This window comes from Dermacentor variabilis, chromosome 7, assembly GCF_050947875.1.
Source record: "Dermacentor variabilis isolate Ectoservices chromosome 7, ASM5094787v1, whole genome shotgun sequence".
NCBI classification, from domain to species: Eukaryota; Metazoa; Arthropoda; class Arachnida; order Ixodida; family Ixodidae; genus Dermacentor; species Dermacentor variabilis.
In genome coordinates, this window is record NC_134574.1 from 77,588,121 (window position 1) to 77,612,665 (window position 24,545).

The 24,545-nt window shown below is 46.9% G+C and overlaps 1 protein-coding gene across 3 annotated transcripts in view; it reads right to left on the reverse strand.

The window, feature by feature from the left end:
* Positions 1 to 24,545, reverse strand: part of LOC142587547 (sulfotransferase 1B1-like) — a 335,465-nt gene that overhangs the window by 272,703 nt on the left and 38,217 nt on the right. The window contains exon 1 of one of the 3 annotated variants that reach the window (XM_075698629.1): positions 692 to 1,112. The exons of the other annotated variants lie outside the window; for them this stretch is intronic. The gene's annotated coding sequence lies outside the window, so the exon portion shown is untranslated. Of the gene's footprint in view, positions 1 to 691; positions 1,113 to 24,545 lie in introns of those variants that run through there. 3 annotated transcript variants of the gene reach the window in all.

A 24,545-nucleotide genomic window follows, 5' to 3' on the forward strand; every position in this document is an offset into this window, starting at 1 on the left:
ACAGCCCGTGTAATTGACACTGCCGACGGGTACTGACGTCGGCGTCACGTTTAAAACAGGCCAGTCCAAAACGATTCAACTGAAGGGCGGCTCGAGTGTGCGCAATGCTGACCCTACGAATTCCTGCGTCAGACAAGTGGACCGCTCTTTACAGCAACCTGTATTACTGTTGAACACGCGCGCGCGCGCGCACACACACACACACACACACACACACAAAGAAACATGCAGGGGAACAGAACCATCAGCGCCAACAGCAACTGTTAAGGCCACAGACACACACGCGCGCAAAGAAAAAAAAGATATGCTTGAATATAAACGCAGCTTTGCAGGGAAGCATCGCAAACGGCAGACACCGCGTGTCCAAGCACCGCTAGGCATCATTGCCGGATGGCACAACACTTTTCAGCTCTCGGCTTCCACAAAGCCCCTTTGTGCCGTCACGACAGCAGTACACTATAGCGCTGTACAGAAACGACTACTACCGTTTGCTGCACAAATGAAGACCGCGCGAGGTCGTTATTTCTTGAGGTTGCAAGCAAAAGCGGGTACGTTCCACAACATAATCGAACGAAAAACAGGGAACGCCGTTGACTTTCCCGCTAGCTGCGCAGCAACGCAGTGCGGCGTTCACACGGCGGGAACGATGACCCCGGTAAGCAAATAAAAGCTATTGTGCGACCAAACTCACGTTGACGGGCCCGTCCCTTAGCCTCCGAATGGAACGAAGCACTCCATGGGACGAAGACCGTTTCACGTTCCACTTAACGCGGCACAAGGGCGATGACGAACGTCGTGGCACCTCCTTTGCTTTCACACGATTCGCCGGTCGATCCGATGGCGGGCAAGTCCGCTTCTTCGAAGTCCGCGGGCCGCTTCAGGCGACTCGCGGGAACGATGATGGGGCGTTCGTTGAAGTCGGGAATGGCGGCGGGCACAGAGAAAATATACACGAACGTGTACGCGCAATCAAAGGAGCGGGGGGGAATTTGGCACTGGCCCGATGGCTGCCTTCGGCTTCCCGAGCACCCTATTGGCTCGCGTGGGCCGGCTCAGCCAATGGGAGAGGCGCGCGCAGCGTCACTTCGTCGTCGTCGGCCTCGTCGGCTCGCGATGCACCGACTGACATTCGGCCTGCGCGCCGTACTCCACGCCGACTCGACGCTGGCCGTGATCACGCGGGAACAGGAGGAGGGGAGGCCGGTTCCGGTTTCGTTTTTACGCGCAGCTGTCACTCTGCTCTCGTCGTTCTAGAACAGCACAGCAGTGCTTAAACGGGAGCGGTGCGAGCCAGATCTTTCTCATTATTCCGCACTCGTTGCGGCGATTGCATTCACCAGTTAAAAACTACCGCCGGAGTGGGTAGGCGGTGCGCAATAAAGGTGCTTTCAGCTTCTGGACACCCGTGAGCGGTGCATATGCAAAGCATGCGGGCGTCACATGCCCCAGTCGACAAACAGATACAGCCCTTCGCAATGTGCATGAAACAGGAACTGTCGTGAAATTAAACGGACTGACAACTGACCAGGACGTGTTGTGAGACCTTTAGAGAAATGAAATGGGACCATAGTTTATAGTGATAGAATCTAGCACGCCGTTCGCGATTTAAGTAGGAATAATAATTTTAAATTGGCCAAGAAAGGCTCAAAAAACAGCATAAGCGGCGAGGCCTGGCGGTGAAATCTTGGTACTGCGGATGTATTCCATGGGCTTACTGTAGGTAAGTAGACTGTTATTAAGTAGAGTATAACTATTGCTTAATATCGCCGCTGGGATGTTATTAGACACTCGCACTTTATTCTATGCTTCGGAAATCAAGAGTGCATACATGGCTATGGCAACACGTGTAAGAGCATCGGTTAGCTTTCGATCCTGTTGGTTTCGTTTTGACAAGCTAAATACGAAAGCAGTTGGACAGGAAAACACGTGGCTATTATCGCAGAAGTACTTTGACACTTTGGAAAGCATGGATCGCAGGAACGTCGACTTGATAAACAAAATAATACTTTCTCACATTTACGGCCGCATCTGTCGCCTGCCTCTCCGTAATACCGGCGTGTAATCGCTATCGCGCTCACCTATCACCGTTTTGGAGCGGTCACCGCCTCCAGTGACCGACTACATCCTCACCGCAGATCAAAAAAAAATGTTCAACGGTGTTTTTCACGTTAGCACTTCATGATTAGACAATCTGACCGATAAGGTCTTCATTGCACTAAAAAAAAAAATGACACCATGAAAATTGGTTGTCAGTCCCTTTAATGGGGGGGGGGGGGGGGATGCTAGGCTGAAGAGTTAGCTTTTACACCACTCCACCAATTTTGATAAAATTTTGAGGGGTGGTTTAACTTCTTGTCATTAGAATACATTGCAAATACCAGAGCCCTAGCGCAAAGAGAAAATAGTTATGGCTGTGAAAGTGAGCAATCTTGTGTGCGAACTTAGGAAAACTATCGTTTACAAAATAATCAAGATATACAAAATGTTTGTGATTAGATACCTTCTAGATGGTTTATAGTGCAGGATAAAGTCAGTTGCGCGTTTTTTATGTCATTTTTGCAAAAGTGTCATCACTCTGAAAACGAAGTTTATCTTTTTCGCTGTCATTATATATCAAATATCTGCTAAATTTTATATATCGGGAAAGATTTAGGAATTTAAAAACTACTTTATCATGTTGCTGACAAAGTGCAACGCCCATGCAACTGTTTAAAGATTTCGAACATGGCATTATTTGTCACGATCGAAAAAAATTAATCAAAGTGCCCTGCTGCATAGGTCGGGCTCTCTCGTGGGGTTTCTTGTAAATCTAATGACTCTCCAGGACAATGTGCGCCCAGAAGCGATGTTACCAACGCCTTGATTGCTGTAACTATCACGAAACGGTACCCGCTGAGCTCCGGCGTTTCTTCGCTCTCGTCGTCAGAACCATGAGCCTGGCGAAGTAGCGCGACCTTCATTTCAAATGTTGTCAATTGGCACTCATCACCTTTGGCAGAAGCAGTATAGTTTCCGCAGATGGCCAATCATCAGCGGAGCCCGAAGAGTTCGCTTTGATCGCAGGCGGCAGGCACGGATCTTGCGAAAGCACAGGCAAAACGCTCCTCACTTGCAGGCGGTCGCCCACTTCAGGCCTCCCACTAATGTGGTGCGTTTACGCTTTCCGAAGCCTCTCCGGGTCGGCGACTTCGTTACGGGCATCTTCTGGTCAAGCCACCAAGCCCCGCGCTCATTGCAACAAAGCCGCAGGATGAAGAAAAGATGCACGCAACCAGCTCCGAACGCGTCCAAAACGAGAGTGACGTCGAATGGCGTGAAAACAGCGTCGGGCGGTCAGGTTTCGTGCTTCCGCCAATTCGATTTTCGGTTTTCCAGCCACTCCGTAGTTCCCGCAGTCAAAAATGTGCCGTTTATTTTGTTTTTGCTTAGTTCTCCGGTGTACTCTTGATAGAAGGTATTCCGTGACTAAAAAAGCGCGAAAAACAAACTTCCTAACGTGGACATTCTTTTTGCTTTTAGTTTCTTGCCTACTCTGCGGCCGCGTTTGGCAAAAGAGCGTTCATAGTCGGGCGTCACGTGGCACTAGCGGTAGCGCCTCCACGGTAGCAAGCGCGGCCTCATCATCCCGCTAACCTGGCACGCAGAAATATCAGGCACAAATGCCGCCTGACATTTACGCAAACAATGTTGACGCATATTCATCATCATCATCATCATCATCATCATCATCATCATTATCATCATCATCATCATCATCAGCCTGGTTACGCCCACTGCAGGGCAAAGGCCTCTCCCATACTTCTCCAACAACCCCGGTCAGGTACTAATTGTGGCCATGCCATGCCTGCAAACTTCTTAATCTCATCCGCCCACCTAACTTTCTGCCGGCCCCTGCTACGCTTCCCTTCCCTTGGGATCCAGTCCGTAACCTTTAATGACCATCGGTTATCTTCCCTCCTCATTACATGTCCTGCCCATGCCCATTTCTTTTTCTTGATTTCAACTAAGATGTCATTAACTCGCGTTTGTTCCCTCACCCAATCTGCTCTTTTCTTATCCCTTAACGTTACACGCATCATTCTTCTTTCCATAGCTCGCTGCGTCGTCCTCAATTTAAGTAGAACCCTTTTCGGAAGCCTCCAGGTTTCTGCCCCGTAGGTGAGTACTGGTAAGACACAGCTATTATATACTTTTCTCTTGAGGGATAATGGCAACCTGCTGTTCATGATTTGGGAATGCCTGCCAAACGCCAAACGCATATTGACGCAAACAAATCACTAATGTAGCCCAGGACGCAGAGGCGGCAATTCCACTACGATCTCTGGAACTTTCGCGACAGCAGACGTCAATGTTTGGACGTGTAGCTCTGTGGAGGCTACAGGTTATGCAAATATCCTGAAGCATTGTGTGCGTCGTTATTGTTCTTGTGTTTAAACACTGGCACATACGCACTGCGGGGGATCGGCCGAGAAGCAGGCGGCTTCACATTCGTTTTTATTAGGATTGTAACCAGAATAACATCTTCCATAGCACAGCATGAGTTATGCAAGGATAAATTTAGAAGTTGGACAGAAGTAAATGCTTAAACAATCTTACATAAAATAATTTAGCATCGAGACATGAAACGTGAGAAATAATTGATAATTTTGGAAATTCAACAAGGTCACCTTTCTGTGTCCCTAATAAAATTGTGAATTTTGAGCAAAACGTTCCTGCGGTTTAATCTCAGCCAAGTTGCCTCTAAGAGAGAGAAAAACTAGTGAATATTTTGATAGTCCAGGCTGTCGAAATTATACTTTAAAATTTTTGTATTTGTCTTAAATATCTGCGGCACGAAAGGAAAGAATGCTCAATAGGGTTCGTCCTCATAACCACCTTTATCTTCCTTCTTCTGATTTTTTGTTTTATCCTTCTTTTTTTCTTCTTACATCACAATTGTTTAGAACGGCCAAGCTGCCGATCCTCCCTACAGTTTCTTCCTCCTAATAAAGCCTATCTCTCTCTCTCTCGCTCTCTCTCTATCTCGGCGCCGGAGGATAGTGTTCTGGTCGAGGCGCGAAGAGTGCCTCCCAATTTGCGTGCCTCCCAATTGGCTGTTGGCTGCCGAGTATGCCTTGGCGAGTATGCAACAACTTGGGTCACGGCGTATGTGCTGCTGCCTGGATAGACAACTTGGGTCCTTTTGGGAATGCGCATCGGGGCATTTGCCACAGAGCATAGCAATATTCTTGGTCGATCCCCCCTGGGGTCAACATGGACAAGCCGATCAAGAGACCGCCAAAAAGGACGAAGCCCGCCACGGAAAACTGAAAAAGGCAGCTAGAGAGAAGTGAGCAATCGGTACCTAAACCAGCCGAGTGTGCCGAAAGAAATTAGGGGAACAAAATGGAACCAGAGTGTGCCACTTGGGCAATCCCCCTCAGTGGGTATGGGCCACTCGGAGAGGAAAACCGACCAACCAACGAGCATCGAACGGAAACCGCTGAGCTACCGAGAAGTGAAGAAAAATAAGTGCAGTGACCAATTCAGCAAATATCAAATAAAAATTGACTCATCACCGATTCAAACATGCGTGGAATCCATCGATATTATTTATTTATTTATTTATTTATTTATTTATTTATTTATTTATTTATTTATTTATACTTAGCTAGTTAGGTCGGATTTATGTAGACATTGGAATTCCCAGTCGCAAGCGCATGCTACCAGCAATTGCGCCACTCGAACGCCTCGATCCGGTGATAAAGCCTATTCCAACGCTATGCAGCTGCTGATCTACGTGCTCTCCATCCATGTTGTCTTTCTTTCCCCTTTCCCCCTTCCCGACGTATAGGGTAGCCAACCGGGTGAGACCATGGTTAACCTTCCTGCCTTCTCTCTCTCTCTCATCGAGTACTTGAACCTTGCACCGAATAACGCAAAGACGCGGAACTGAACCCCGCGGCGTCTAACCGTGAGCAAATGGTCCACCAAGGGTCATCTTCTCGCAACATTAGTAAACATCGCACACGTGCGCATCTCTGACTTGCAGATTTTTTTCATTCCATTCTCTTCCTCTCCAACGCCTCATAATTCTGCGTGTCACCTTTGTTTTTCATTTTCCTCGAGTACTAATCACTGTCATTGAGACAGCCCGCCCGGTCTGCGTGGCCATTGCCCCTCGAGGGTAGACATGCGTGGACGCTTACCAAGGACAGGCCTAATTGTACAGTACTTGTCCCCGCATTCTTTTTCTCTCTCGCCCCCTCTATTTATCGCTCCCACTTTCTTCCCCGTGCTTCCTCTAGGGCAAGCATGTTGTAAACATGCACCACGAACACAAGACCACTTGACACGAACAGAGGATAGCACCTGCCCATTTGCATACGCTTACTTATGCCAATGCTCAGTTAAAGGCAGCGGTGATACCTCCGGCCTCTATTTCTTCCTTCCACTTCTCCACAGTTCCATTGGTGACGGCTTTATATTAATCAAAGTAGGAGCCGTGTGTTATTGCGGCTGATTTTCTCTTCGTCTCCGTCTATGATTCATCAATTCGGTCCAAAAATGCCCACTTTCAGTGAATCATGTTCTGCTGCCCTTTCTCACTGCACTCGAGATCCCGCTCTCATTTTGCCCGCCATGGCTGTTTTCCGCCATATCGTATTTTCGATCCATTGTATCAATTGACGGAAGTTTGACACTCATTCGTGAGGACAAATACAGCGCGACAGCTCAGCAGACAAACACACAACACACTCAGGAGCTTTGCACCATGATCATTACACTGATTGGACATGTGTTATTCCTTTCGTCTTTCTGCCAACGCTTGTTGGCAGACAGTCAACCAACGCGAACCAGATGTCATACTGTCGCAAGTAATTAAATTATTAGCTGATTACGTTTTAATAACCTTCCAAAGCAAGACCCGGAGTATATGAGAGGCGCCGTAGTTTGCGGCTACTAACTAATATTGAAAGGCGTATTTACACCGTACCTTCGGCTTCACTGCTTACTGTAAACCACGGTGTAAGAACTAGCTTCTGTAAACCCAGGCCCAGTACCCCAGAACCCAAGAAAAAGGAAATTAGCGGAATCTCATTGAACGGAAGTTATCTCATAGATGCGTAGCGTCATGTACGGCTTCGGCCTGCTTCTGCTGCACTTGCAACTGTTTTGTACACGTGTTGTAGGAAGCCTAATATCTGTTTGCGCACATGGAGTTAAAGACAATATATATATATATATATAGTCCTGTATCGCACATTCCAGTACACGCGCAGTATTCTCTTTCCATCTTGTTTCCTCTTGTCCGTGTTTGGTCGCAGTATACCGAGTACGGGTCTATGGGTGCTGAAGTATGACACGTATTTTAGTGTTATTCACGTTGTGGATACTATGTACGCTATTTTGTTAGCGCTTCTTATGTGGTCTTGTGTTGCGTTGTCTCCGTCCCAGTCGAGCTGCGCCTTCTGAATAGCTGTGAGAAAACCAACTCGCCCAGATCGAAGTTTTTACTACGTACGTATACGTCGTCAGCGAGTCTTCCTCGTCCTGCGTTAGGCACGTAGTCGTCCGTATAGAGCGCGTTAGAGTGACGCGTAGACAGTTTTGCGCGGGCAACGAGTCGTCATCGCGACACACCTGCTGGCCGCTGTTAAGCGCGCACATGATGAGCTCAAAGTGCGCAATCTCCCCACATATCGGGAGACTGTTCAATACCGGGCCATGGTCGGCCCCGTGTTTCTCTATCTGCGAGATCGGCCCGCATTTTTGGCCACGGACGGACGGACGGAGGGATAAATCTTTCGAACCTGCTCCACCTGTAATGCTACGCATTAAAAGGCTGGGAAGCCTCAGTGGTCTTAACCGATTCATTATAATAGCTTCTCGACAGCCAGTTTGGTTTCCCACAGAGTATTTGTATCGCGACGTTCCGACGCAGAAGGGGTGCATGGTCCCGTGGGGGGGGGGGGGGGGGGGGCAAGGCGTGGCGACGTTTCGACACTCGCTCTCGCTCGCTCGGTCGCCTCCTATGCTGCTATTTGATGACGGGCCAGCGATGCAGTAGCCGGAGCAAGTGCCCATACGTCGTCATGTCCTTCTGCCACGTGACCACCTCGTGCGTCCGGAATTTGCGACACATATACCTTCCGAGAAACAAAACTGGCTGTAGAGAAGCTATTAAAATAAATTAGTTTAGGCCTCCGAGGCCTGCCAACATTTTTCTAGTGTTTCGACCTCCCGGATGTGTATTTACTGCAAAGAAATAAACAAGATATAACATGAATGTCGAATGAGTTAGCGTTCAGCAGCAGAACGCCAGGATCACTTAGTCACCGCGGTGAGTGTGCAACATTTAGTGTACAGTGTAAATATGCTCTGTATAACTAGATATCACTCATCAGCCCCTGGAATAGATACATGCGCCAACCGATAAAATTGATTGCGTGCGTTACCGCGTTACCGCCTCATTATTACGCTATTTCCCTCTTTTTTCTCTCTCACTCCCCATTCCCCTCCCAACGTGTAGGGTAGCAAACTGGACTCAGTCTGGTTGACCTCCCTGTCTTTGCTTCTTCGCCCTCTCTCTCTCTCTCTCTCTCTCTCTCTCTCTCTCTCTCTCTCTCTCTCTCTCTCTCTCTCCCTGCACGAAGAGAACGCGAATCGCGCCGAGTGTGGCATGTACAAAACAGTTGGGTGACATTTCGCTTTATTTATAGCATTAGATACACAATAGCAAACAAGCTAATCGAGGAGCGAGGAGGCAACGCGTAACAAAAGAAGAGATAAGATAGGGCATATAAAGTATGTGGGGAAAATGTGGAACACATGAAAGGCAAGGATGACGAAGCACCGATAACAATGGCACGCAGACACGGTACGACGATTAGAGGTTATTAACTTCACAGGCATGCACATGTATACGTCACACAAAGATCTTGCACAAAGCCGAATGACTTACAGTATTGTGTTTGTGTGATTGGCGGCGATAGATTTTCATAGGAAGTTAGTGACGCCATATGAACTCATCCAGAGGTTATATAGTAGGACGGAAGCGCTGGAAATCAGTTCGCGAGTGGGAGATTTGAATTTTGTTTAAGAAGCAGCCTTAAGTTCTCGCGATTTCGAAATTCACATGAAACGCGTAAACTTCTTCCTCGGGCAGCCAATTAACAATTGGTGCTTTCACAAGAAAAAAAAATGTAAGAGGGAACAATCAAATACGAAATTTTTGTACCTCCTGCGAACAGGCCTGTTTATTTTTGACGAGAGAATGATGCACGTTAAGGTGCTTGTAATTAAGTTTATTCAACTTAAACTTGGATGGGACGACATCAGTTGTGACACTCATGGTTGTGAGGAAGCAACCTCACATTTTCTGTGCATCTGCCGACCTTATACCACGGAAAGGCAAGTGTTGAATACAACATCATAGACAATGTACAAGCGGTAACTGTCAGTGCAAAAGAGTACTTTGACAGTGGCCACAACGAACATTGTCGCTAAAGGCAGCCACAGCTCGCTCCCTGTGGTCTACGGGTCTGCGAGATTATACTGCGATAGTGACGTGTGCCACTTAAGTTTTGTGCGCCAATTCCCATTTCTGTACCTGCCGTTCTCTTTTCCTATCTCTTGGAATCACATTTCCTTTTTCTCCTAGGCCGAGTAGCAAACCAGACATTTCTTTTTTGGTCGACTTTCCTACCTTTCCTTCTGTCTCTCTCTTTTTCTGAACTTCAACCTCTTCAATTTGCTGACCCATTGTACGATCACAAGTGTGTGATATTGACAAATAAACAAATATTGTCCTAATATACAAGACGTGCCAGAAGAGGAGCCCGAGACCATGCACTTACTCGTTCGGCTCCTTGCATGTATGCATTACCAGAGTATTGCTTTCAGTCTCGTTCAAAAATAACTCAGAAGTGATTACGCACGATATTAGTATGTGATATCAATTCATACGCGTGCGGAACTCTTTGGAAGAGGCTTAAATGGCCATTCTTGCCACCGACTTTCATAAAGATTTGTCCTAATTTCACCAAGTCCATTCTGTCGTCACACACGAAGAATATCATGTTCGAAGTGCGTTTTGAAGTACAAAGAGTCGGCACGAAAAGTCAGGATGGCACATCAACATGGCATCAACCACCCCACAACCCGAGTTCAGGACTAGCGATTAAAAAAAAAGATGCAAATTCTGGGGCCTTACGAGCCCAAACCACCATCCGATTATGAAGCATGCCGTAGTGGGCGACTCCGGATTGATTTTTACCACCGCTAGGGTACTTCAGCGTGCGTCGAATTAATGGTGTACGAGCGTTTTGTATTCCATCACCATCGGAATACGGCTGCCGAGGCCAGGTTCGAACCCGCAACGTACTTACAACTCAGTATCTGAACGTCACATACACTGAGCGGGTGAACGTGATTTTACAGCGAAGGTGTTAGGCTCTCGTTGGTCGCCATTTTTTCGTGTCATTGTCCGTGAGCAAAAATGTGGGCCGATCCCGGAGGTAGTGTAATACCGCGCCGACCAGCGGCGGAGGTGAAGCAGGCTTCAAGCAATCAGCAACGCGAAGCGAAAAGTGCATACAATCTTTCGAATCAAGCCTACGACATACGGAACAGCATTCGTTTCAGTAAAGAAAAAGCACAAAACAAGCACCTGGACCACATAATCGACGAACAGCCCGCGAGAAACTCATAAGGCTTCTTCTCCATGCATGCGTCCGTGGCGTAATGGTTTCAATACCGGGCCTCGGTACTAGAGGTCCCGTGTTCGAATCCTGCCGTCGAACATGTTTATGTTCCACAGTACTGTGTACAGTGTACTGTGGAACAGTTACAGTGTACTGTGTTCCACAGTACACTGTAGAAAATGACTCGTTTACAAAGTCCCGAAGCCGTTTAAAGCCATAAGAACGAACTTTAAGCAAATCCATGCATACTTTCCATAATTACCATGCTCTCTGAACCGTCCCGGTCGCAGCTCCCGTAGCCACTCCCGTTGCAGCACTGCTATGGAAAGGTATGGGTAATGACACTATGGGCGCACAACCAAAAGCAGGTGCAGTGGCTTTGCACCAGCTTCACCGGACATCCACTTTCGCAGAGCCGGGATGACGCGTCTTCCTCTTTCTTTCTTTTTTTTACGACAACGAGCACAAGGAGACGGTTACTTTCTCCATGCACACACAGATTACTGCTGTCAGCATGTAACCGTGTAGACTAAAAAATTTTTTTTTTCTTTCGTGCTTACTTACTAACTTACGCACTTACTTTTCGTGCAACTTACTATTTTATAATAAACCAATTTTAAAAGTAATTGTGTTCCAGAGGCATTTTCGTGTCTCAGGAGGACATCCGTGTTCTTGTGCGGGGCGCATGACACGTGGAAGAACGTCGTACCGAAATTACCCACATGCTGATATTTAAGTTCATCCTGACGTTATTCCGCGTGACAATTCCCAAGCGAAATAAAAGAAAAAGAGCATGACACGCTTACTGAGCTCGCCTGAAACTACAACCGACAAGGCTGACAGCCAACTCCAGGTGAATGCGCGAGATCGATAGAAAGAGAGTCTGAAAGTCAATTACCGTCCGAAAAAAAAATAATTATTGGAAAGGCCGACGCACGCCGCTGGCCTAAAATAAACTGCAATCAGCCCGATGCGCGCTACACACGACCGCAGACGAAACCACCCTAGCGAATTCCCATGGCCGCAACGCGCGAGTGGATCTTTAAGTGCCGACGTCCCAACTATAGGGTTGTCAACTCTTGCTTTGCTGAAAGCTGAGAAGTGCGTTGGAGGAGCAGAAGCGAATATCTGCGAGAAGAGGAGAAGGAAAATACTTTATTCAAGGCCAACAATAACGCCCAGGAAAGAGCGCTTGCTCGAGAATGGGGCGATGAAAGACGAAGGTGACCATTTCTTTTCTGGACATGTTTGTACAGAGTAACGACGCCGAAGCTACAGGTGGTTTAGTGCGAGAGTGTAAGACGGTGATATGTGCTTTCTCCCCTTGAATGGCTGGTCACTTCTTTTTTTGAGTTTCCAGGTTTTACTCCTGTTTCTGAAGCCGAGCTTTTGGCCATGATTATCGTGCGGCGCTAACTCCCTCGGAATACATTCGCGGCTGTGTTTATCACAAACTACATTTACGTCTGTTCTTCTCTTACAGTTTCAATAAGTTCACCAGTCTTAAAGTGTTCCTATCACTAGTTCCCTCGCAGGTAAATCTTATTAGAATAATGCAGTTCAGGCAGTGGCGTAGCCAGAAATTTCGTTAGGGGGGGGGGCGGGTGAGGGGGGGCTCATGGTCCGGCTCCCGCCTCCTCCTCATAGAATTTCTAGAGGGATCAAATACATTAATAATAACTGCATTGCCATTGCCAAAGATCCGAGAAACGAATAGTTGAACGCTAAGCACTGTCCAGCTAGAGGAGTAAAATGTGTTTTTTTTTATAAAATAGTATACTCGTATATCTCAAAAATTGTTCCCGAAATAACTGATATCAATGATTTCGTGTTTTCTGTTTAGTCAATACGTAAACGAAATCTCACACGAACTTTAGAACTATATCGCTTCGAAACCAACAAAGCACTGCATGCCGCTGATATGAAACATGTAAAGGCCATGAAATGAACAAGTTGAGGACGATTATTAATGAAACTTTGTTAACCTCCCTGCCTTTCTCTCATTTGCATCTCTCTATCTCTGTCATACAAGAACTTTGTTTACATTTTTTACATATGCAAAAACCAGGGGAAAATCCCAATGGCACTCTCCTTTGTTAGAATGCATAGCGAAGGAGGAGCTGTCATCGGTCGTGTATTGTGAGTAATTTCACCGAAATTATAGTCGCAACAGAGAGCACAGGTCTTACAAAAAGCGGAACTTCAAGGGCTACGAAGAAGTACGTAAAGGCTGAAATTCTTTCATTTAGTTTTTCATGACAAAATTGGAATTTATAAGGCATCGTATATAAAGCCATCGTCAGAATTTACAATGCGCTTTTGTCACTCTAAGAAAGTTGCAGATTTTATATATTCCACTGATACGTTCAAAAATTCATATTTCCGAGAACAACCCGTGAATGGAATTGTCTACCAGCTGATGTAAAATGCGAAACAGTCGAACTATTTATAAATGAGCTCAGACACCAAAACTGATTTTTTTTCTTATTGTGTTGGTTGTATAATGATTGCAGATAATGCCATGTTTTTTTCTCCTTTTTTTTCTTTGTTCAGTTATTTTTCTATTTCTTTAACCATGCCTTTGTGATGTTAAATGTTGCAACTATTTTGCCAAAAAGAATCATCTATGGTCAGTCCTGCTTAAGGCATGGCACCTGTGCTAGCAGTATATGGAATAAATAAAATAATTATAAGAAGCAAGAGTTCTGCAATATATACGAGGGCGAGTTAAATGAAAGTCAGCCAATGCGAATATATGAGTAACGGCGTACTTTGTTTAAAAGTAGTCTCCATGAGCATTCAGACGTTTGACCGACTGACTAACGAGTCACGTGATTCTCGTCTCATAAAATTCCTTGAGTATCTGCTTAGAAAATTCGGTAACTGACCCTTTCACCTCATCGTCCGACACAAATGTGGTTCCTTCGAGCTGTTTTTTTTTTCAATTGCTCTAAAATGTGGAAGTCACAAGGCGACAGGTCTAGGCTGCATGGCGAATGTTGCAGCGTTTCCCGCTTGAACTTTGCCAGTTTTGTGTTAACCACATCAGCGACGTGTGCACGGGCATTGTCGTGGAACAAGATGACCCCATTCGTCATTTCCACATCATTTGTTTTTTAATTGCGACACGCAGCCGATCCGACGTTTTACAATATCCGAAACGATTGAATCTCTCTAGGTTTAGGTGCAGCGGTGGCGTAGAGGTAGAACACCCGCCTCGCGTGCAAGAGGTCCGTGGTTCGAATTCCGGTGCCGCGCAATTTTCCACCGGATAAAAAAAAATCGCGCGTTGATAAAATTGCGTAAACAAGCCTGGAGTGTGGCCTGATCCCGGTAACCAGAACCTGTAACGCCCTGCCTCACCAGAGCAGGTTTGACCACCTGGTGCAGTACTTGGCCACAACCTCCTATATGAACACAACAATCAAACCCCGGCCCTGCGAAGTCCAAGTCCCCAGCAGGTGCGAAGCAACTGACCACGGCGGCGGTCAGACCTGCGACGCAGCAGAGAGGGCTAAGAATCCCTGGCTCCGGACAGGCCGTCATGGGAATCTGCACCTGGCAACGTTTACCGCTAGAACGTTATCTAGTGAGGTGAGTCTAGAAGTGCTATTGGAGGAATTAGAGGGCAGTAAATGGGATATAGTAGGGCTCAGTGAAGCTAGGAGGCTAAAGGAAGCATATACAGTGCTAAAAAAAGGGCACGTCCAATGCTACCGGGGCTTAGCGGAGAGACGAGAACTAGGAGTCGGATTCCTGATTAATAAGGAAATAGCTGGTAACATACAAGAATTCTATAGCATTAACGAGAGGGTGGCAGGTCTTGTTGTGAAACTTATTAAGAGGTACAAATTGAAGGTGGTACACGTCTATGCCTCTACATGCAGTCATGATGACCAGGACGTCGAAAGCTTCTATGAAAACGTGGAATCGGCGATGGGTAGAGTGAAAACAAAATACACTATACTAATGGGCGACTTCAATGCCAAGGTAGGCAAGAAGCAGGCTGGAGACAAGGCAGTGGAGGAATATGGCATAGGCACTAGGAATAGCCGGGGGTAGTTATTAGTAGAGTTTGCGGAACAGAATAATATGCGGATAATGAATACCTTCTTCCGCAAGTGGGATAGCCGAAAGTGGAGGTGGAGGAGCCCGAACGGTGAGACTAGAAATGAAATAGACTTCTTACTCTGCGCTAACCCTGGCATCATACAAGATGTCGACGTGCTCAGCAAGGTGCGCTGCAGTGACCATAGGATGGTAAGAACTCGAACTAGCCTAGACCTGAGGAAGGAACGGAAGAAACTGGTACATAAGAAGCCGATCAATGAGTTAGCGGTAAGAGGGAAAATAGTGGAATTCCAGATCAAGCTACAGAACAGGTATTCGGCTTTAACTCAGGAAGAGGACCTTACAATGAACGACAATCTTGTGGGCATCATTAAGGAGTGTGCAATAGAAGTCGGTGGTAACTCCGTTAGACAGGATACCAGTAAGCTATCGCAGAAGGCGAAAGATCTGATCAAGAAACGCCAATGTATGAAAGCCTCTAACCCTACAGCTAGAATAGAACTGGCACAACTTTCGAAGTTAATCAACAAGCGTAAGACAGCTGACATAAGGAAGTATAATATGGACAGAGTTGAACATGCTCTCAGGAACGGAGGAAGGCTAAATGCAGTGAAGAAGAAACTAGGAATTGGCAAGAATTAGATGTATGCGTTAAGAGACAAAGCCGGTAATATCATTACTAATATGGATGAGATAGTTGAAGTGGCTGAGTTCTATAGAGATTTATACAGTACCAGTGAAGATAATGGAAGCGAGAATAGTCTAGAGGAATTCGAAATCCCACAGGTAACGCAGGAAGAAGTAAGGAAAGCCTTGGGAGCTATGCAAAGGGCGAAGGCAGCTGGGAATGATCAGGTAACAGCAGATTTATTGAAGGATGGTGGGCAGATTGTTCTAGAGAAACTGGCCACCCTGTATACGCAATGCCTCATGACCTCGAGCGTACCGGAATCTTAGAAGAACGCTAACATAATCCTAATCAATAAGAAAGGAGACGCCAAAGACTTCTAAAATTATAGATCGATCAGGTTAGTGTCAGTTGCCTACAAACTATTTACTAAGGTCATCGCAAATTGAATCAGGAACACGTTAGGCTTCTGTCAAGCAAAGGACCAGACAGGATTCCGTAAAGGCTACTCAACAATAGACCATATTCACACTATCAATCAGGCGATAGAGAAATGTGCGGAATATAACCAACCCTTATATATAGCTTTCATTGATTACGAGAAACCGTTTGATTCTGTCGAAACCTCAGTAGTCATGGAGGCATTACGGAATCAGGGTGTACACGAGCCGTATGTAAAAATACTGAGAGGTATTTATAGCGGCTCCACAGCCAGCGTAGTCCTCCATAAACAAAGCAACTAAATCCCAATAAAGAAGGGCGTCAGGCACAGAGATGCGATCTCTCCAATGCTATTCACAGCGTGTTCACAGGAGTTATTCAGAGACCTGAATTGGGAAGAATTGGGCATAAGATTTAATGAAGAACTTGCGATTCCCTGATGATTTTGCCTTGCTTAGAAATCCAGGGGACCAATCGCAATGCATGCTCACTGACCTGGACAGGCAAAGTAGAAGGGCGGGTCTAAAAATTATTCTCCAGAAAACTAAAGTAATGTTTAACAGTCTCGGAAGAGAACAGCAATTTAGAATAGGTAGCGAGGCACTGGAAGTGGTAAGGGAATACATCTACTTAGGTCAGGTAGTGACGGCGGATCCGGATCATGAGACGGAAATAATCAGAAGAATAAGAATGGGCTGGGGTGCGTTTGGCAGGCATTCCCACATCATGAACAGCAGGTTGCCATTATCCCTCAAGAGAAAAGTATATAATAGCTGTGCCTTACCAGCACTCACCTACGGGGCAGAAACTTGGAGGCTTCCGAAAAGGGTTCTACTTAAATTGAGGACGACGCAGCGAGCTATGGAAAGAAGAATGATGCGTGTAACGTTAAGGGATAAGAAAAGAGCAGATTGGGTGAGGGAACAAACGCGAGTTAAGGACATCTTAGTTGAAATCAAGAAAAATAAATGGCGGCATAGGCAGGACATGTAATGAGGAGACAAGATAACCGATGGTCATTAAGGGTTACGGTCTGGATTCCAAGGGAAGGGAAGCATACTTGGAAGCGTAGCAGGGGGCGGCAGAAAGTTCGCTGGGCGGATGAGATTAAGAAGTTTGCAGGGACGGCATGGCCACAATTAGTCCATGACCGGCGTTGTTGGAGAAGTATGGGAGAGGCCTTTGCCCTGCAGTGGGCGTAACCAGGCTGATGATGATAATGATGATGATGATGATGATGGTGATGATGATGCTGAGGTTTAGAAAATTCGATCAGTTATGGGCCCTGACGACCGAAAAAAGTCTACACATTTTCGGCACAAATCACGGCCTCAATTTTCTTGGGGGTTCTGAATTGAAATGTTTCCTCTGTAAGCTTTGCCGTCGTCTTTTAGGCTCTCAGTAGTGGCACCGTGATTCGTTCCCGATCACAATTGCAGACAAAAAGTCGTCACCCTCATTGTGATACAGGATTAGATGAGTCAAGGCAGCGCCGAACCTCTCCGTCTTCTGACCGTGGTTCAAAATCTTGGACACCCATTGCGCACACAAGAGCGCATAACCGAGATGTTCATGAATTATGGCGCGACCCGAACCATGACGGATGTTCTCACGCCCTGTTAATTCACCGATGCTTATCCTCCGTTCTTTTCTAATTAGTTTTTGCAATTGTGTTGGGTTGATTGCACGGTGGCTTTGGCACGGTCTTGGATCGTCTTCGCAACTTTTACGTCCTTCTTGGAACCGTTTGCTCCAACGCTTCACATTGGCTAATGAAATGCAATGTTCAACGTACACGGCAGCCACACGGCAACTAATTTCTTTTTCCGAAACATCTTCAGCTGTCAAAAACCTCACGACAACATGCCGTGAAATTTTCGGAGTGTCCATTATGCCACGAAACCAAGTTCAACCAAATGTACAAGAGCATTAAAGAACTTTTGTCCTCACACCTGTGTGTCACTTTCGTAAACGATAGATGCCTCTGTGCTATGTGCATGCCTCACAGATAATGAACCGAACCATTATTGCACGGGGTGGGTTGGCTGACTTTCATTTCACTCGCCCTAGTGGATTAGAAATCCGAAGATGCAACGGAATATGCAAATGCAAAGATACAGCTTGATAAAAGGCAAAAAAGTGTCACTGGAAACAAAGTTCACTGCACGTATACACAAAACCTCGCAACAAGATATTTCAATATACATATAAGTCTCCAACAAATCTACGTATCTAAGAAAAAGTCACGATATAAAATGCGTCAAACAAGGCCAATAAACATGTTGCGCAACCACAGATTCACAGATCACAGCACCCCCCCCCCCTTCGTCTCCCTCTGATGTATCGCGCGCGACAGGAGGCGGCGAGCTTCCTCCCTGCTTTTCTCCCTTGCGCACACAACATTAAGCCACCATGGTCGGCTCACCCATGCCAACCCAGCCCCTCTACCCCTCCCCCCCCCCCCCCGGTACGCTTTCACTCGCTCATGCAGCATGGGGCGCGCGGCCACGATGTTATCGCCCTTGGACTTTAAACGGAACATGAGGGCGACGGCGACGGCAGGAATGTGCCTGGAGGGTCCATATAATTGCGACCGCAATAATATGATGAGCATCCGCCAACTGAAGCGTTCCGTGGCCCATTACTTTACACAAAAGAAGAAGTAACAAAATCAAACTTTCACCATGCAACAATTTGTTGCGCCGCCCGCAACAATGCCTTTTTTCCTTTTGTAGGGCGGGGGCATGGAAATGAAAAAAACGCAAGACATATTGACCATAACCGAATGCCTACTTTGGGCGTCTAATGCGGCTACCCAAGGAATATTGAAGAAAACGTGAGACGATTGGTGCACAGATAACCATAGGCATGCTGTGCGCTATCGTATCTTAATTTTCCGGAGAAGTTGCGCTCAAGCGAACGCGTTGCAATTCATCGCGTCCCCGCAGTGATGGCAGCGAGCGGCCATGCATTTGTTTCTTTTTCTCGTCTGCTAACCAGGAAGCATCCAAAACTACAAAACTATACCAGAGGAAAATCCACTCGGTCAGAGAAAAATGAACGCGCATCGAAGTGCGCTGCGTGGGCATCGGGGCAACACAAGAAAAACGCATGTGCTCTGGCTGGTTCCGGCAGCCCACGGGTAGCGAGAACAAAAAAAAAATGAAGAGGCACAATGTGTCCTCAGGAATGAAAGTCAAATAAGAAAAATAAATAAGAACGTAGTTACCTTTGCTGGCTTTAGTACCTTGACATGGATGCTTTGGCGCAGGCGAAAAAGAATGTTGATATTCTTTTCTGTGACATACTGCCACAAATGAACCACCAGAACGCTTTGTCTCATCGGATTTCGCTGCGTACTTTGTAAACTTGTCTGACAGTGTGTTGATTTGGCTTGTCTCGTTGTATGGTCTGATGTATGACTTTAGAAAAGTCAACGCACCTTTGGCTCCAAATGTTTATAGCAACATTAAGCCCGCAATGTTACAGAATTGAAAATCTAAAGCCAGAAATGTCAATGCATCTTTCCCATCAACAGTTTATGAGAACTTCATACCCATAAAGTTCCTGAAATGAAATCCATGTGCTCCGTCGAAATCGCGGCCTCCGCGAGATGCCACGACGAGCCCGCTCGCCATCAAAACGACCTTGAAACTTAGTGCTCGGGAGGGGCTCCTTGCGTTACGATATGCGACTCCCTGTGCATGGGCGTTGCCGCCAAATCCAGTCCGATTTCGCAATATTTGCGCTAAAATGTCTTTTCGAGCATGAAAACGACATTCTAGACTAAATCCAGCATGATTTCCGGCGCCGGGGTTATCGTGGTTGGCGGCACACGACAGCACGAAATAATTTCGGGGGGGGGGGAGGGGTGCTGAAGCCCCATAAGCCCCCCCCCCTCCCCGCACCCCTGGCTACGCCCCTGAGTTCAGGTGACTGGAGGTTACATGTAAACGGGGTGGATGAATGGTTAACGCTATCTCTGAATAGACCAATCATTCGGATTCTCCCAGTACCGGCGCACATCACAGCAATTACGCATCGGAAATTTTCAGCACGCAGAGATCCCATCGAATTATCAGTAACATCCTTGACAGAATTCCAACGCCGCAGATTTTCCTGGAAATATCACAATGGGCTACGATTTATCGTTAGGTTACGTTGCCACATTCCCCCGTTGAACCGATATTTACACAGGTTTTTTTTTTTTCGGTAACGTTGCCCCTACGCCGATTATGCCAGAATACATCGATCATTACTTTTCAAATATCGCTGGTTTATGCCACACGAAAAGACTTCTTAACTTGGCTTGAATTTAAATGCTGGAGTATTACTTTATTTTGGTCCTCGGCATTTGGCTTTAGACTGAAGGGTGTCTTCGGCGCCGTGTGTGATGTCATTCGTGCAACAAAACGTATGTCATTGTGTTTGTTAATTTTCTTACAATCGGTAATTTGTGTAAATTTCTTCCATTCTAAATGGTTCAATAATTTTTTTAAAAATTCCTTTAACATATATTCATCCGGTATCAGTTCTCAAGTCCACATTCCTCTTTTGTTCGCGTTCTAGCTACAAGTTCATTTTTATGAAGTGGTTAGCCGCGTGCACTACCTCCCGATTATTGGTCCATGTCCCATCGCGAGTGTATGTGCCACGTTTTGAATCTGGTGCAGGCGAAACTTCTTTTTCCTTTTAATTCCCTGTAATACATAGAGCGAGTCAACTTTTGAATGGAAGATGAAAATTTGCCAAATATTATAGATATTCCCTATGACATTAAGCTCCTCTCAAACGCGTTTACATGCGTATTTCGACTATCCGTGCATACGAGTGCGTATTCTTTCCGATGGAACGTTGCGAGAGAAAAGATTTCAGCTGTTTGCAAGTCGCACGCGCCTTCAGTACGCGCCTATACGGAATGGACCGGGCTTCGAGGAGGAACCTCCTGTGGGCGACTTGCACGGGGCCGACAACCTTGTGCTGCAGTCATGTGATGCTTGTTTTCGGCCGCCATTGTGAGGCCGCCATAGACGCACGGGCCGGCTCGGTAGCCGGTCGCCTCCCACCACGTTCCTTGCGTTGTTTCTCCGACGTTCCTTCTCTCAAATTCCTGGAACGGGACGCGCGCAACGGCGTCGCCGCAAGACCTCGGAGAGTATCCTCCGGCAGTGAACAGCATATCAATGTTTTGAACGTCCCGATGCGTGCGTGTTTGCGGCATTTTGCATGTGGTCACTAATACTTCTTCGACATCGTTGAGCCGCGAAAATGCCGCACATATCAAGAACGGCGTGTATAATTAATCTTGCCTTTCCCTGTTACACGTTATGAGCGTAAGCCACGGCACAACGGACGATAAAGGCGAGCAAAACAAGAAGCGTATCACGATGATGCAGACAAATCAGGAACATCTGATTGAGATAGCAATTATATGGACATTCCAGGCGCATTTGTGGCGTCTCCGTCGCCGTGAGGTTCCATACGAGTTAAAGCGTGTGAGGCTGAGCAGGCAAACGCGGTTCAATCTCGTGTGCGCGAGCGAGGAACGTGGCCCGGATGCGTGATGATGATGATAATGATGATGATGATGATAGTGATTTTAAAGGAAGGAAATACGCTTGATTCTGCAACCCCTCACTTGTCTCGTGCGAGGCAGCGGGATCAGGAGAGGGAGGAGGGAGTAACGTTGGGAGGGGCGTTCTTCTCCGGCAGCTGCTAAGGTACCTCGATGCCTTCCTCGCAAGCCGCTCCGTACAGAATGGAGACAACCGCGGCGTCTACTACGGCGTTGGCCACGCTAATCGCAGACGCCGTAGTAGACGCCTTTGGCGGACGCGGTATATATATAGGGACGCATTGCACCCGCTCGTGTGTCTTGAAAGCAGCCTGCGACATGGTTAAAGTGCGCGCCAGCGTGGGCCTCATCTTCAAAGCGATCTGCGATGTTTGCAGAGTGCGCGTAGTGTCGGTAGCTTTGTATGCTCTGTGCTTTCAACGTTTCGTTCGCGTTGAAGCGAGAGATGCATCAAGATCAATTCGCTTGATGCTGCCGTAATTCCTCACTCCAGAATTTTGACAGCGAGTTCCCGCGCTCATCGAGCGAGATGTGTTCATGTTAACCTGTGCGCGCATGATACCGTGCTGGTTAATTTAGTAAAACACGTTGAGGGGCTAGTTGGTTTGAATCCATGATAGAATGTGTAAGCGCGACTGAACAAGGACGTAGAAAGAAGCAGACACACAATGACATCCTCGTTGATTCACGCTTACATATTCTATCGTTGTTAATTTAGTTAGTAAGTGAATGCTTACAAGTTTATACGCCCGATAGAACTAATATGGTTACTTCGTACAGCTATCTATCAGTTTGCTATCGCAATCGGTGCTTCACCTGTCGGGCGGAACTGCAAATTTTTGCTTCACTCCAACGTTGAGGAATACATCACGCCAACAAGCTATCAGCACATTCACCTGCCCTACTTATCCGGTATTTCTTCGCCTCCTTTCAAACAGCCCATATTCACACCGCTAACATCACGTGGTAATAATGTGTGCTTAAACGCGATGTCACCTCACCTAACATCGCTTAAACAGGGACCGCGTCCCTGGCTTTATCTCGAGTCTGAGTCAACGCTATAAAGGCCTATTTTACGCCTCGTCTGTGTTACGTGTTCCCACCTGACGATTGCGAAAATAACCGCCGCCGCAGGTACAGTGGAATTTGCAAGGCACGCGGCCGCAACTAACAGCAGCTGGCATGTCGCGCTGTTTACTTCCCGCTTGTTTCACGTGCCGCGCTAACCTCGCATGTAATCTTTGTCGTTGGGACGCGTGGACCAATAAAGCGACAGCATGCCGCCTCGTGATGTTTGCAACATTGCACTTTACGGCCGCCATAAACGTGAGCACTGGAATCAGGCTTGGAGGCTTGGGCATGGCAGAACGAGATCACGTTGCACACCGCGAAGCTTCGTGCCAAATATGTTCACATTCAGGAATGGCTTAGGTCACGGGACGATGACTACCATCTTTGAAGGTACCAATACTTTTCCTCGTCAACTGCGTGCAGTCCAGCGGAAGCTACGGGTTGCTTCAGCCTAAACAAGAAAACTGGTAAAATGGCTGATCCATCATCCGCCTTTCATAGCCCTCTATACGCAATGCCGACTGATCGTCACGGAAGCATTACTGAGCCTAATCCTAACGTGGATTAATTCCACTAGATTAGAGTGGGCGAGACGAAGTATAGAGTTCCGGTTAGGACTCTGCAGCAGCGCAGGTTTCATTTGCGTTACAGGGGCTGCGAGCAGGCGAAGTTGCGACAGTCGAGATAGTGATACCTGTCTAACACGTACGAAAGCAGAGGTATGGCTAGCTGCATTCCATCGAGAATACAGGTTTATTGCAATTAATTTCGTTGATGGCAAAGCCAAGCACTACATAACCTTCCCCTTGGCAGCATACCAGCTTTGATGTACTAAATTTCTCCACTTTATAACTGACTCACACGAACAGTTCGTGCTGCCAGCAACGGCAAGTAGGTAGTAAGCCCGCGTTCGCAATAATCCCGCCTCCTTAGCGGCGTTATCCGCCGACCTGTCCATAAATAATCTATAGCATGGTCCTTGTGCTACAGTCGTTTTAACTATGACTGCAGCTGTAAATTTGTGTACACCTGACACCGTCTCACGCACTCAATGTACTGCAGCAAAAGGGATGCATGTCACGTGAATGAGTCAAGACAATGAACAGAATGATGGCTCCTTAAGTGTTTGACACTAATCTTTATGTGTGCAACTCCGGCTAAGTGGAGACATACATTGAAGAGAGGTAGGAACGAGGAACTCATCGTAGATATCGCAACACCCAGCCATTGTGGAATCTTAGGCAATGAGTCGGCAAACAAAGAAGGAAAGGTTGGGCATACCGACGCCAACTCAGTAACCATTGCATTCTCCAGACACGACGTTATGGCACTGCTCTCTTATGCAATACGGAGAGCCTGCAGGTTGCCCTGGACTAATCCCAACTCTAGACAGGATCACCTTTTAAGCTTTTTACGCATTACACCCAAATGAAAACGAAGCCGCAGGTCTTTACTACACAAACTAAGGCTCAGAGTAGCCTTCACACGACGTCATTTTCATAAGCTGGGACTGCTAAATGGCTGCAACTGTCAGGAATGTGACACTCAAGAGACAATCTCAAACCTATCCTCTTCGATTGTCATAGTTACTGCACAGAACGACAGATACTTCTTGCCACATTGTCTGGTATGGAGGCCAGACCATTTCCGGAACAGGATGTCCTGGGGCCATGGAATAGCAGTCAAAAATTTGGAAGACACTTAAGCTTTGTCTTTAAGAGTGGAACGCGATAGCATTCAAGATCCCTGACGCTTTCCGGAAACTGCAGCTCCCGAAGTCTCCACTCATGAAGGAACATCTCGTAATGGACATCAGACGCCCATGCAGTAAAGCCTGCGAACTGCATTACAGCGCTGTGCTGCAGTGGTTACAGCCCATTGCGAATACAAAGCAACTTCCAGTCTGACGATGCTGCCAAACCTGGTCCCTACACTTCGAGAGAAATTGTCTATATACCTTTCTCGAGAAAAGACGCGGTGATTCTGCTATCTGTACACGCTTGGCGTCTCCAGCGATCCCTCTGGACAGATGCCAGCTATCAGTACGGACCCCTCTACAAAACAGATCCATCGT